The sequence below is a fragment of the Echinops telfairi genome, unplaced genomic scaffold, assembly GCF_000313985.2.
Source record: "Echinops telfairi isolate 266 unplaced genomic scaffold, ASM31398v2 ScPeMD7_3533;HRSCAF=4204_0, whole genome shotgun sequence".
NCBI classification, from domain to species: domain Eukaryota; kingdom Metazoa; phylum Chordata; class Mammalia; order Afrosoricida; family Tenrecidae; genus Echinops; species Echinops telfairi.
This window is the reverse complement of record NW_022107431.1, coordinates 93,695,714-93,710,382: the sequence shown is the minus strand read 5'-3', so window position 1 is coordinate 93,710,382 and position 14,669 is coordinate 93,695,714.

Below are 14,669 nucleotides of genomic sequence, written 5' to 3'. Positions count from 1 at the left end.
AAAATCAGTTTATTGGGGCTCATACAATTCATCACAATATATAGATCAATTGTGTAAAGCACATCTATACATTTGTTGCCCTCATCATTCCCAAAATCCGCTTGTCTCTTGGGTTCCTGGAATCAAGGATGCTAAACTAACTGGAAAGAGAAATAACATAGCACATTGGTTGACCATGTTAGATGCCATCAAGTTGTTTCTGACTCAGGGCATCTATGTACAACAGAACAAAACACCAGCTAATCCTGTGCCCCCCACCCCGCGTACAATTGTTATGTTTGAGCCCAATGTTGAAGCTTCTGTGTCAATCCTTCACAGTAAGGGCCTTCGTCTTTTCCACTGCCCCTGCACTGTACCAAGCATGCTATCCTTCTCCAGGACCTGGCCTCTCCAGGATCTGGCCTCCATAGCAGAAGTAAGTGAGATGAAACCCTTGCTGCTAAGGAGGGCACTGGCAGTGCTTCTTCCAAGAGAGCTGTGTTTGTCCTTTCAGTAGGCCATGGTACTTTCAGTATTTCTCACCAGCACCACAATTCAAATGCATTGATTCTTCTTCAGTCTTCCATATTCCACCTCCAACTTTCACATGCCGATGAGGCCACTGAAAATGCCACGCCTTGGATCAGGTTCACCTTAGGCCTCAAAGTAACATCTTTGCTTTTCAACGCTTTAAAGAAGCCTTGTGCAGCAGATTTACCCAATGCAGTATATATGTTGATCCCTTGATTGATGCTTCCAGTTGATGCTGTGACTCCAAGCAAGATGCAACCCTGGGCAACTTCAGTCTTGTCACCATGAATTGCTACCTGTTGGTCCAGCTGTGAGGATTTTAGTTTCTTTACATTGATTTGTAATCCAGACTGAAGGCTGCAATGCTTGATCTTCATCAGCAAATGCTTCGAGTCCTCCACATTTTCAGTAAGCAAGGTTATTTCATCTGCATATCACATCTTTATGATTCAGTGAAGTTCATGTCAGACTCTGCCCCCTTGGGGAACGATATAAAAAAAATCAATGAAACTCTACCCCTGACCTTTTTAACAACAGACTTCTTCGACCAGATTCTAGTAAGGTTTTCTTTGCAGCTTCAGAATGGAGGAAGCACAAGTTCCTTGAGAGATTAATTTCAGCTGTAGACAAGCACTTTGCTGAAAATGTTTAGAATTCCACAGGGAGAGTTTTGCTTTCCACAGCTGAGCTTGTTTAAAAATCTCTTTCCTTCTCTCAATCTTTCTTCTAAATTCCCTTCCTTGTTCTTTACCCTCTCTCTTTCTTTCACGTCTCTTGTGACTTTTGTTTGTTGTTCAGGTTCGTTTTAATCTACGGAGTTCCTTGAGTGATTGGATTGGTTCAAACCAGGCCAGATCCTTTCTCAAACTCTCAAATGAAACATTCACATCTCTTATATATAAATCCGCAAATTAAATATCCTCTTAAATGATATGCATAGAAAGAAAAATGAACACTTCTATTATACCTTGGACGTACAGGTTATGTTCACAAAAATTTCACATAAGTTGAGGAATGCAACTCAGATGAACTGGTACTAATGGAACACTTGTTATAATACCAACTTGCGTTTGTTGTCTACTATGTATCAGAAAAGTGATGGAGACACTGAATTGCATTACAATTTGCTGGTACTAGGGAAGCTATCATTGATTAAAATTCTGCAGTTCATTATTTTGAAAAATTAGTGATTAAGAAGCCAGTAGATCATTCTACTCTATTTTTTTTATCATCTGTAAAACATAGAAAAGAATTCATGCCCAACAAACTGGTCAGGAGAATTAAAAGGTAATTTCAACTTGCTGTTTGAGTTTAAAAGCTCTACAAATGTGAATGGGCTCATGTTTTATGCTGGCACTTAAATCAGTAAGTCTTTGTGACTGCTCCTACCATACAGGTTACTGTATGTGAAGGCGATGTTAGAGAACTTGACAGCTAATTCTGCTTTGTGACTGCTCCTACCATACAGGTTACTGTATGTGAAGGCGATGTTAGAAAACTTGACAGCTAATTCTGCTTTGCTGCGGAGGCCTAAGGTGTGACTGTGCAAATTGCTCTTCCTTTGAATATCGGATCTTCATTTGTGCATCCATCCGTTCAATACAAATGTGTTGAGTGCTACACTATGCCAAGCAGTGCCACTGGCTCTGCCTGGGGCAGTGACTGATTCAGACGTGTATCTCCTGAAGGTTGGATGCTGATTACAAGAAAACATCAAACAAAATAAATATTTTATTTGATGTGTTAGAAGTTGATGAGTGGTATGAACACAAGTAAAATAAAAAGAGGATAGAGAGTAGTGGGCTGGTTTTGTTTTTCGTTTTATTTAGGGTATGTAGGGAAGGTCTCACTGAGAAGGTAAATTTTAAAGGAAGACATGAAAGAGGTCAGAACATGAGCCCTGTGGAAATGAAGAGGAATAAAAGTTCTAGGTAGAAAGGAAAAGAAGTTCAAGTGTGTGGTGGCAGGCATTTGTTTAGCAAGAAGACTAGTGTGGCTGGGGCAGTAGAGACAGGAAAGTGACAGCAGACAAGGCCAGAGGCCAGAGAGGGAGGGTGATAGATAGCAAAGGGCCTCTTTGTAGGCCATTTAAGGACTTTGACTTTCAAGACATTATACAGAAGAGTAACATGCTCTGGTAGCATAAAGTGTACTTGCAAGGCTGCTCTCTGGAAGGTCAGCAGTTCTATGCTACCAGTCACTCAATGAGAGAGAATGATTTGCTGTCTTGATAATTCAGAGGGTCACTATGCATCAGAATTGACTCAATGGCCGTAAGTTTGGTTTTGGAGTTTGAATATGACTTGATTTAGTTTTTAACAGGGTTATTTAGTTGCTATCTAGGAAAATACAGATATCAGATTTTATTCTCTGAAAGCTCTTCTAGATTAATGACCTTAAGATGGTTGATATTGGATAGTTCCTTCATATAAATACTCAAGAAAGAAGTCCTACTCAATTATTTCTTGTCCCAGTACCAAGACCAGTGATTTGAAAGACTCTAGGTGTAGTGTCTCCATGAATGTGGGATTGATCAGGTTGTTTGAACCTTCACTTTCCTGTGTTTTTTTCTAAAGGAATTCGAAACAAGGCCATAGTGTTGTAACATGAGCCTTGGCAGTGAAGGGGTTAAGCGCTTGGGTAAGACATGGAAGGAGCGTGGGTGAACTCACCTTCCACCCTCGGAAGAAAGACGTGGCCCTCTGCTTTCATACAGCTTTACAGCCATGGTGTCTTTCTAGGGCAGTTGCCCTTTGTCTGTCGGGTTACTACGAGTCAGAAGCCACTGGATGGCCACTGGTTAGGTTTTGTGCCTTATAGTGTGTCAGAAGTACCAGAGAATTGTTGCTGGTACCATTATTGATGATACTGTATAGCGAGTATAAAACCTGTCCTATGAGAAAGGCTTGTACTTCCAACTTTCCACCAACCAATGAACAGCTGCCCCGTGAATGTTTAAACGAGTCTAATTCCGTATTAGTAGGTGAGAGAATTACTCTCAGTGTGACATTATCACATATGTTCTAGAGAAGGAACATGCTAATAAATACATCCTTTAAGACATACAATGAATAAAATAGCACAAAGTCTTTAAACATGTGAAAATAAGGAATTTCTATCCAGGCTAAAGTTATTTGCAATGCTGGTTTTATAACTGTATCTTTTCATGCTAACCCTATAAATCCCCCAGGACATTATTCTTTCTGTAGTAAAATGTTTATATTTCTGATAACCTGAAATGCACTGAACTCTTAGAAAATAGAATCTAACAAAATAACGTTATTTCATACGTTCAAAGAAAGGCTTACAATGCTGTTTTGTTTTTTAGGAATGAGCTAAATTGACCCATTTTTTCCTAACATGCCGATTGAATAAAAGCTTCGCGATTTTTATGGGAAGCTTCCATACTTAGTAAGTGCACTATTTTGTGTTGGGAAGTAGAAATTATAGCTCTAATTCACTTATATTCTCTTAGAGAGAAAGAACACCAGTGATCTCAGAAAACATTACCAAAATAACTAAGTCTTAAGAAGATGTGGGTTGCAGTTACCAAAGGACATTCACATCCTTTGAAAAAGGCATTGAAATCCCCAAGAACTAAGTTTAATAATGGAAACATAAGAGTGTCATATTGAAATCCACAAAATTGGTTTGGCAGGATAGTCACCTTTTATCTCATGCAAATGCACAAGACAATTTTCCTTCATCACCAGGCATTGAAAAGGACACGTAGGTTGGAATTAGGACTTTTATTGAGATAAAGCATAAGCTAATTGTGACATAGCTAAAGAAACTAAGATAATGTGGTTTAATAAAACACAAAGGAATACTGTTAGTTAATACTTACAGGCAAAACTAGTGATTGTTTCTATGCTGGAGGAGATCAGAAAAATCCCTCAATAGCAATAGAATGTTCTACAAGGAATTCTAGAAAAGATTATTTACAAAATTTATTCTCTACCTTTTATTCTCTTACCATTTAATTACTCACATTGGGAAGTTTTCAGCACGTGATACATAAGAGTCAAGAGAGCCAGACTTTTGGGAAGAATCCTCAGTCAATTATTTGGCTTTCCTGATCCGTTACTTTCTGCATTTTACATTTCTTTCTACCCAAACAGTTAATGAGCAAAGTAGGCATTCTGCTCTGATACAAATCACTTGCACAAAAAGGTAGGAGATGCCAGAGATGTAAGCCTGCCTGCTAGATGTCACATACACAGCTACTGTGCCACTCTCATCACCCACATGCTAAACCAGCCAGAAGTCCAGCAGGCTTTGATTTATAGGTCATTAGGCAAATTTACCCAATAACAACCAAAACATCTATTTTTAATAACAATAGCAATGCTTACATTGCTATTATATGCCAGCCACTGTTGTTTGAACCTAAGTAGGCCTCACATTGACTCTATGAAGTGGTGTACCGGTTGGTTTCTTGCTGCATAGCAAACCACCCTCAAATGGATTGACTTAGAATAGCAATCATTCAATACTTTTTAAAAGTCTAAGGGCCAGCTGAGTAGTCCGTGGACGGAGGCTGGGGTGGGCTTCATTTGTGCTCAAAAATCTACTTTCAACCCTGGGTCAGGTAAGCCGTTTTGCTGATCCCAGCCAGCTCTTTTATCTCCCAGGCCTTGGCTGAGATGACACAGTCACAGGTTCTGGTGCTTTTGATTGCTCGTTCGCAAGCAGCATGTTTACATAAGGGAGGCATCTTGCTCTCATGTGGGACTCAAGGGTCCTGAGACTGCAGCCTGGGTTTAGAACTCCCGGAGCAGTTCTGAAGAGTTGTAGGGACCATAGTACGTTTTAAGATCAGCCTGTCATCAAGGGGATGGGAACCAGAAACGGTCTTTTGATGCGTGTGGATATAAGGAGGAATCTACCACAATGGGTAAAATGATAAACATTTGTAGATGAGGGAAATGAAATATAGAGTTTGAGCGAACAAGATGGTATAGCTTCTTAGTGCACACGTCAGCATTCAGTGTTGGCCTCCATTGTCGGTGTTCTTTCAGCCGGAATGCTCCGGTCAGAATAGGCAGGGATGGTGGCGAGGCTTCCTCCCACAGACTTCAGACAAGTCAGGAGAGTCCAGTCCTGCAGAAGGACATCATGCTTGGTAAAGAGGAGGAGCCGTGAAAAAGAGGCAGGAAGTGCAGTGATATAGTGACTGCAACAGTGGGCTTTAGCGTAAGAGCAATGGTGAGGAGGGTGTCGGACTGGGGGGCGTTTCATTCTGTTGTACATGGGACCATTGAGTTGGTGCTGACTTGATGTCACCTAACACCAACAACATAGTCAGGTTTTGCTTTCGCTACCTAGAAGCCATGACAGCACAGGCTGGAAAAATAGTGCTCAATCCTTGCCCACCCCTGGGCTTTTTTTAAAGGTTTTTGTTTGTTTGTTTGTTTGTTTGTTTGTTTGTTTGTTTGTTTTGCGGGACTTTCAACTCTGCTTCACTTCATTCCCTGGACCAAATGTTTGCAGGAAATGATGCTTCTTTTCCCTTCGTCTTTCTCCAAACCAGTGACCACGGAGTCAACGCTGATCCATGCTACCCCATAGGTAGCCATAGAACTGTACGCCAGAGGAATATCAGGGGCTGCTCTTTCAAAGGTAGATCCTCAGAGCTTTCTTCCCGGACACCTCTGGGTAGAGCTGAATCTTCAATTTTTTAGTTAACAGTCAAGTATATGAACATTTGTACCATTTGGTGCCTCTTCTTAGTGTATATTCTTATATTTAAAAAAATGATGAGGTTTTAAAAGCACGTTGTAGCAGTGTTGTTAAATTTGGTTTTTGCATTAGAAAACAAACAACCAAGGGTAAGAACAGTTTATATATATTTTAATTTATTTTTAGCAAGTTGTAAAATATGTATTTTTAAAATTTCCAAATCAACTCTTTTTTTTGTCACTAGTAGGGAGGTTCCATAAAGGTAGGGACCTCACCTCCAGGGTGCCATTGTTCTCCAGCAGTTGGATAACAATGAATTAAATCAGAGGTTCCCGACCTGTAGGTCACGACCACTTTGGGGGTCAAATGGCCCTTTCACAGGAGTTGCCCAATTCATAACAGTAGAAAAATTACAGTTATGAAATAGAAACAAAATAATTTTATGGTTGGGGTCACCACAGCATTAGCAACTGTATTAAGGATCTCAGCATTAGGAAGTTTGAGGACCACTGAATTAAATGAAGACAAAAAGAAAGCCAACATGTTAAATCATTATTAATAAATACTTTAACCATTGATTTCATCATATGGATTCTACAAATATTGTTCTCTTGGTTTTATTAAAATCGCCTTCTGTGTTTTTTTTTGTTTGGCTAATCTGTCTTCTTCTTTGAAAAAACCTTTTATTGGGGGCTCTCACATCTCTTATCACAATCCATACATTCATCCAGTTTCAAGCACATTTGCACATATGCTGCCATCATCATTTTCAAAGCATTCTCTTCCCACTTGAGCCCCTGATGTCACCTCCCCATTTCTTTCCCCCCTCTCTCCCATGCCCACCCTCCCTCATGAACCCTTGATAAGTTACAGATTATTTTCCCCATATCTTACATCACCTTCCATCATCCCTCACCCACTTTTCTGTCATTTGTGCCCCTGGGAGGGGGTTCTAATTGGTCATTGTGATCCATTCCCCGTTTCTCCCCCAACCCTCCTCTAATCCTCCTGGTATCTCTAATCTCCTTGTTGACCCTGAGGGGGTTATCTATCCTGGATTCCCTGTGTTGCAGGCTCTTCTCTGTAGCAGTGTGCATGTTCTGGTCTAATCTGATTTGTAAGGTAGAATTGAGGTCATGATAGTGAGGGGAATGAAGCACCAAAGAGCTAGAGGAAAGTTGTGTGTTTCATCGGTATTACACTGCTCCCTGACTGGCTCATCTCTTCCTTGTGACCCCTCTGTGAGGGGATGTCCAACTGTCATCAGAAGGGCATTAGGTGTCCACTCCATACCCCCCCACCCATTTAACCTTGGGTTTGGTTTTATTCTGGGTATTTGTTGCCTGAAACTTGATCCCATCGACACCTTATGATCACACAGGCTGGTGTGCTTCTTCCACTTGGGCTTTGCTGCTTCTGAGCTAGATGGCCACTTGTTTACCCTCAAGACTTTAAGACCCCAGATACTATATCTTTTGATAGCCAGGAACCATCAGCTTTCTTCACCACATTTGCTTATGCACCCATTTTGTCTTCAGCAATCACATCGGGAAGGTGAGCATCACAGAACACTGGACTGTTAGAACAAAGTATTCTTGTGTTAAGGGAGAACTTGCATTGAGGCCCAATGTCCATCTGTAATCTTAATTCTTAACATACTGATATGAGTACACAGTTCTATTTCCCTCTCATTATATATATATTTACATATGTACATGCCTGCATTTAGGCCTTTATAAGTTTCCTTTGCCTCCTGGTTCTTTCCTTTATTTCCTTTTTACTTCCTTCTTGTCCCACCATCATGTTCGGCCTTTATTTGGGTTTTGTAATTCCTCGCTGTACATTGCCCTGATTGAGCCCCAGTAGGCATGCTAGGACCTTCCTTCCATTGATTTTAGTTCACTTTTTGTTCCCTTGTCCCTGGGTTGGTCCACTGCCTGTTACACTTTGTGGGTCTACGTGTTTATGTGTGTTGTTATGCTATTATATGCAGATTTTAAAGGAATTCTTTGATAATTTTGAATTTTCTTCATGTATATTTTTATATTATGATTCCTAGTGCTATGGGTCAGAATTGACATGTCAGAAACTAATAGTAACATTGATCTAGAACTGTGGTTAGCAAAATTTTGAGAAAGAATTGCCAATCTTGTTATTCAAAACAATCTAGACATTATTCAAGAGCCATCAATATATTTTTACAAATTAAATCACCATTATCTGAATAGTAGCCTTTAAGTGAAACTGTGATGGTTTAATTTTCATTTCCAACTTTACTTGAGAGTCACATGTACAGAGCAAAAGAGCCGCATGTGGCTGGTGAGCCCCTGTTTGCAGACTCCTTATCTAGCAATACAGAAGGCTTCCTAGCGCTTATGCTAAAGCATTTGTGCCTCGGGGAATTTTCAACCCATGTGGGGCCTTTCTAGAGATGGAGCTCTCAGCCTGCCTCTGACATTCCTCTGTTGCACTTTAGAAATCTAATCCTTGCACTTAAATCAGTGCTATGCATTAATTAGGACCCATGCAAATATGAGTGTTGAAAACACCTTGAAGCTCTTTATTAGTGACTCTTCTCAGTTACCAGGTGAGTTTGCGATGCTTTTCTCACTTTACCAATGGGAATTGAGACACAGTCTGGGTAGGGAGCTTGTCAAATTCAAAATCAAGGCCAGAGGATTGAGTAGCCCCAAGATAAGAACTGAAGGAACCTCATTTTATAGCCCATTGTTGAAGAGACTGAGAAGTGAAGTTTCTAAGAAAAACGTTGCATGGAGAAAAAGTATCCCTTCCCTTAATCACGGATTGTGTGTGTGCATTGCGGGAGATTTTTGATTAAGCATGCTAAAGAATCGGTATTTAGTTTGCAGAGTTGACAGTGAATGAGTGTGGCTTTTATTAGGAGAAACATTTCAAGATCCGTCTCGTTAGTGTGTATGATTGCTACCCGAGACCGTTTTTATGCCCAGAAGACAAAGAGCCAAATGAGTTTAAATTGATTTCTTCCTCTGGAGATTAGAGCACAAGTCATTAGAATGCACAGATTGATCCCCAAGCAAGAAAGCTGCCTACCTTTAAGTTGTTTCTTTTTTATAGCTGCCAGGATCTATCAACATCCAGCAATTAGTCTCTGGGTCTTTTTTATACATATCTATTATTACAATAACATGTGTTGTCAATGAGGCTTCTGAAATTCATATGCTCCTGAATACAAATAATTATAAACCTGAAACAGTACATCGAATTGATTTAGTCTCTGATCATTATTTTAATATATATTTGGTATTCATTTTATGTATCTGTTTATAATATAACATTTTTAATCTGTAATATAAATATATTATATATTGATCTGTCTATATAAAATAAAATATAAATCTACCTTACTATGTTGATAATTGAGTAGATACATTATATCAGTCATGTGGCACACCATCTTCTCTATCATTTGCCAGATTTTTAATCACCATTAACAGATACTCAATTCTTTCTAAAATCTAATGTTCTTCTCCCTCCTGATCTAGTAATCATTAATACATTTTGAAACCTACATATTTGCTTTTTCACTTCAGAAGGATCATACAATATTTGTCCTTCTGTAATGAGCTTCTCTCAGCATAATAGTTTTAAGACTTAGTAGGAGGAGGTTATAAATATACCCCAAATATATATTAGGACCCATGCAAATATGAGTGTGGAAAACACCTTGGAGCTCTTTATTAGTGACTCTTCTCAGTTACCAGGTGTGTTTGCGATGCTTTTCTCTCATTACCAATGGGCATTGAGACACAGTGTGGGTAGGGAGCTTGTCGAATTCAAAATCAAGGCCAAATAACTAATTGATTACCATTGGTATATAAAATAAATTAAATTTAAATACAAGAACAAACATCTATTATCCGTTGTCCCATGTTATGTAGCTGACAAGGACTCTCATCCTGTGTGGTAGAGGTGAGAAGAGTAGTGAGTATTTGTCTTTTTTGGGTCATTTTCAATTTGTAGTGATCCAACAGCCTGTTGGGGAGGCAGAATAATCTCTACCTTATGAAAAAGAGGGCCCAAAGTCTTTGTTAACAGCACACATTCGTTACCCCACCTAGATCCTGGTGAATGAAAACATACAGACCATAATAATCGCCATGTGCTTAATAGCCATTTATGTGAAGAATGTTTGAAGGCTGTGCATCAAGTCTTTTGCCAGTGTTTTAAGTAATGATTGGTATTTTTCTTGTTGAGCTATAGGAGCCCTGTATATATTCTGGATGTTAAACCCTTATTAGAGACTTGATTTCCAAATAGCTTCTATCATTCTGTAAGTTGTCCCTTCGTTTTGTTGATGAAGTCTTTGGATAAAAAAGTTTGTCTTTCTTTTAATATTATTTGATAACTTCTATATGTAGTAGCTCACACCTTTGGGCTATATCTAAAAATACAGTGCTTTAAAAATATATGCTATTGTGCCTATTTTTTTTCAAAGAGTTTGATGGTTTTAATAGTTATATTTAGGTCATGGGTCCTTTTTGCGCTAATTTTAGTATGTGGTGTGAGAGCTAGGTCCAAAGTTGTTCTTTTGCACATGGAGCTTCAGCTAACCTAGAACTACTTATTAAAGAGATTATATTTTCCCTATTAAATGGACTTGGACCTTTGTCTAAATGACCATAGTGTATGGGTTTATTTCTGAACTCTCATTTTCATTCCACTGGTCTACAAGTCTATTGTTGTACCCGTACATGACTGTTTTAATCATTGTAGCATTGGAGTACACTTTGAAATCAGAAAGCATAAGATCTCCAGCTTTGTTCTTCTGATATGACCTGAGATGTACAAGTTTTTGTTATCACACATATTTATTATTTATATTGACCTGACTATGATAGTGTGTGTGTGTGTGTGTGTGTATTACACACCTATTATCAATATGGCCTTTTAAAGAAGGGTATATATTTTTATTAGCACATCCAATATTTATACGACCTTCTGATGGAAATTGGGCTGTTTATATTAGCAAGCAAGCCTATTATGATACTTTGTCATATGTAATATTTTAGTGAGAAGATCTTGTGCCTTGTGCTCAGGCCTACCAGAGTAGTAAAAGGAATACCACTCTTCCAGCTCTTCCGCAGGGATTTAACTATTTATATTAAAATATATTTTCATGCCCACTCTTAATGAATAGTCTTCAAATGCCTATACAATATTTGAGAACCAGTCATGAAACCTAGATGAATTTCCCACTGATTGTTAAGGAGCTGTAGTGGGGAAAGAACTCAAATGGAAACAGGTGTCTACTCCACCCATACACTCACCCAGATGGGCTAAGCCTCTGGTTCATAACTACTCCATGACTTAATGTTCACATTTTATTAAATGGTTCTCCTCGGCATCAAGAAGTGAATTGGTACAATTGCCACAACAAACTCAAAGATAGCAATGACCACAGAGATTGCACGGGACGGAGCAGCATTTCATGTGTTAATATATAAGGTTGTTAGGAGTTGGAACCAACATAACATTGTTTTCAACTGGATTAAAAAAAAATGTAGAGGTGTTAACGTATGTGTATATTCACAAGCTTTCAATGCTTGTCACCTCGAAATGTATAGTCTATTTCCAAAGTATTCTATTTCTAGAGAATATGATGTGGCAGAAAAGATCATATTGGACTATCCTATAGGACTTCTAAGCCTAAAATTTTTTTAAGCAGGGTTTTTTTAATTACTTTTATTGGGGGCTCTTACATCTCTTATCACAACCCATAAATTAATCCAATGTGTCAAGCACTTATGACACCATCATTTTCAAAGCATTCTCTTACCACTTGAGCCCCTGATATCTGCTCCCTATTTTTCCCTTCTCCCTTCCCTGCCCACCCTCCCTCATGAACCCTTGATAAGTTAAGAGATTACTTCTTCCATATTTTACTTCATCCTCCGTGATCCCTCACCCACTTTTCTGTTATTTGTCCCCCTGGGAGGGGGTTCTAGGTTGATCATTATGATCCATTCCCCCTTTCTCCCCCAACCCTCCTTTAATTCTCCTGGTATCTCTAATCTCCTTGTTGACCCTGAGGGGTTTACCTATCCTGGATTCCCAGTGTTTCGGGCTCTTCTCTGTAGCAGTGTGCATGTTCTGGTCTAATCTGGTTTGTAAGGTAGAATTGAGGTCATGATAGTGGGGGGAAGGAAACACCAAACAGCTAGAAGAAAGTTGTATGTTTCATCGATGCTATACTGTACCTTGACTGGCTCATCTCTTCCTTGTGACCCCTCTGTGAGGGGATGTCCAACTGTCTACAGATGGGCATTAGGTCTCCACTCCATGCCTCCCCCCCCTTAACCTTGGGTATGGTTTTATTCTGGGTCTTAGATGCCTGATACCTGATCCCATAGACAACTCATGATCACATAGCCTGGTGTGCTTCTTCCATGTGGGCTTTGTTGCTTCTCACCTAGATGGCTGCTTGTTTATCTTCTAGCCTTTAAGACCCCAGATGCTATATCTTTTGATAGTCGGGAACCATCAGCTTTCTTCACCACATTTGCTTATGCACCCATTTTGTCTTCAGTGATTGTATTGGGAAGGTAAGCACCACAGAGTGCCAGATTGTTAGAACAAAGTGTTCTTGTGTTAAAGGAGTACTTGAGTTGAGGCCCAATGTCCATCTACAACCTTTATTCTTAACATATAGATATGAGTACATAGTTCTATTCCCCTCTCATATATTTACTTATGTACATGCCTGCATTTAGGCCTCTATAAATGCCCTTTGTCTCCTGGTTCTTTCCTTTATTTCCTTTTTACTTCCCTCTTGTCCCACCATCATGTTCGGCCTTCATTCAGGTTTAGTAATTCCTCGCTGCCCTTGATTGAACCCCACTAGGCATACTACAACCTTCCTTCCATTGATTTTAATTCATTTGTTGTTCCCTTTTCCTTGGTTGGTTTCCCCTCGCCCCTCACCCCACCCCACCCGCCTTCCTTTCTCCCACTTCCCCTTTTCCCATATCTCCCCGGAACCATCGGTCCTGTTCTTTTCATCTCTGAATTGTTTATCCTGCCTATCTTATCTAGTTAGACATGTAGAGACATTAATAAGTGCAAAAACCAGGCAAAACCAAATAAAACAACAAAAGAAGTCAAAACCAACAAACAATAACATGAACAGCAAAAAACAAACATAAAGTAACAATAACAAAGCCATTGACGAAAATGGAGAAGCCTATAAATAGTTCAAGGTCTGTTTGTTGGCCTTCACCTTTCTTTTCCATTCGAGTCTGATGGGGTGCCACACTCTCTCCAAAGTCTATTTTTGGTGTTCCCCAGGGGTTTCATCACTCTGCTCCCCCTGCTGCTCTGCTGCATGCCCTCAGTGCCTCACCCAACGTGATGGGGCCAGAAGTGCACTAATCCCGCACCGTGTCTCCAGAGCTGCCCCCCACAGTGTCATGGTTCAGTGAAGGATGCCATGTCCCATGATGGGGCCAGCCCTATGGTCCTCTCTGTGCATTGTCTGCTCCGAGGAGGAACATTGTCCTTGGGGCTTGGTGGACCAAGATGTCTTCTCCTCCCTCTCCATCCCTTTGCATTTCTCCTGTGTGCTCTAATCTGACATGGCCCTCTCCCCAAGCTGTAGCCCCAGTGCTGTCCTCTGAAGTGCATTCTTCTGAGGGGTGGGGGTTGTCCACATAGCAGAGATTACGGCTGCCCTGCCAACCTCTCTGTTGGGTCCCTGGTACTTGCTGGTATGTTGTATTCACGTCTTTGCACATGGGGTTGAAGCCTGGTCTCTCTCTCCTTCTCCTATGGAGATATAAACAATACCCTCCCCTTGGGTGGATTAGTGCCCTGCTCCCCCACCCCCACCCCACACACACACATGTCTTTTTTTCCTCTCTTTCTTTCCCCCTCTTATTTAGTTGGCTGCCACAAGTATCCCTGGGTTGGGTTTGGCCCCTGCCATAGTTGCTGGACCTCACCCCAGGGATATATGTATATAGTAACTTTTCCTCTATGCCCCGGTTTTTCTTGTTTTGTTTTGTTTTTTTAACTTACCTCAGCGGACTCATGTTGTACTTGTCCTTTTGTGCTGGACTTACTTCACTTAGCATGATTTCCTACAGTTCCTCCCATGCAGCAATGTGCTTCGTACGTTCATCCCTGCATTTTAGGGATGCGTAGTACTCCATTGTATGTATGTCCCACAGTTTTTTGATCCATTTCTTTGTTGATGGAAATTTGAGTTGTTTCCAACTCCTTGCAATTGTGAACAGTGCCACCATGAACATTGGAGCACAGATGTCTGGCCGTGGTTTGTTTCTTGCCTCTTCTGGGTAGATGCCCAGCAGGGGGCTTGTCCAGCCGGTTTTTGACTGGCTCTCTTTTTTTTATTTTTTAAATCAATTTATTGGGGTTCATACAATTCATCACAATACATAGATCAATTGTGTAAAGCACATCTATACATTTGTTGCCCT